Below are 1,466 nucleotides of genomic sequence, written 5' to 3' on the forward strand. Positions count from 1 at the left end.
ATTTATATTCGTTAATTTACAATAGTCCTTGATAAATTTTTGAATGCTCGGTGGGTGTCCAGAACCAAAATTTCTTTCTCAACGATTAACAGATCGAAAGCTTGACATTTCTAGATATTGCATGTATTGCAAAAAGCTATTAGTATTGATGTATATGAGAAAAAAACGTATACTTGATAAAACTATTATAAAAAAAAACACTGACCGTACATTCGAACATCTCAATGTGATAATAAAAAAATTAGTCAAAATTAACAGACTCAAAGATAACAGAGTGGTCAAATATATAAAAATCGTAGATAATTTGTGAAACAATAAAATATACAATACTCGTGAAGTGATAATTTTCACAGTCCAAAATGTAAAGATAAATTATAAAAGAATATAGTTTTAAAAGACTGTTCCAAGATATATATTCATTAAAACATCTCGTTACGTACTGATTTTTAATTTTTATTTTAACCGATAGAAAGGTATGACACCAATAGCTAAGTGTCAAACTTTGTTTATAATAGATATATATGCTTTATTAAGACCTTCTGTGTCAGTTTGGAGATTAAGACTATTTGCTTGTTTTTTAATATTTAGCATTTCAGAGATCAACCGTTTGTTATAACATGGTTCTTCGTCTAAACTTTTAATGTTATCCCAATCGAAATCATGTTGCGTTTGCATTCTATGTTCAGTTATCACAGAATGGGTAGTCGTGTTCTAATTAATATGTTTGCGATGTTCTGCAATTCTTGTTTTTAATTGTCTACCCGTTTGTCCAACATAGGATGCATCACATTCATTGCAACAGATTTTATAGACCACGTTACGTTTTGTTGATTGTTCTGTTACGTTTTGTTGATAACAAACGGTTGATCTCTGAAATGCTAAATATTAAAAAACAAGCAAATAGTCTTAATCTCCAAACTGACACAGAAGGTCTTAATAAAGCATATATATCTATTATAAACAAAGTTTGACACTTAGCTATTGGTGTCATACCTTTCTATCGGTTAAAATAAAAATTAAAAATCAGTACGTAACGAGATGTTTTAATGAATATATATCTTGGAACAGTCTTTTAAAACTATATTCTTTTATAATTTATCTTTACATTTTGGACTGTGAAAATTATCACTTCACGAGTATTGTATATTTTATTGTTTCACAAATTATCTACGATTTTTATATATTTGACCACTCTGTTATCTTTGAGTCTGTTAATTTTGACTAATTTTTTTATTATCACATTGAGATGTTCGAATGTACGGTCAGTGTTTTTTTTTATAATAGTTTTATCAAGTATACGTTTTTTTCTCATATACATCAATACTAATAGCTTTTTGCAATACATGCAATATCTAGAAATGTCAAGCTTTCGATCTGTTAATCGTTGAGAAAGAAATTTTGGTTCTGGACACCCACCGAGCATTCAAAAATTTATCAAGGACTATTGTAAATTAACGAATATAAAT

This window comes from Trachymyrmex cornetzi, unplaced genomic scaffold (assembly GCF_001594075.2).
Source record: "Trachymyrmex cornetzi isolate Tcor2-1 unplaced genomic scaffold, Tcor1.1 scaffold1411, whole genome shotgun sequence".
NCBI lineage: Eukaryota > Metazoa > Arthropoda > Insecta > Hymenoptera > Formicidae > Trachymyrmex > Trachymyrmex cornetzi.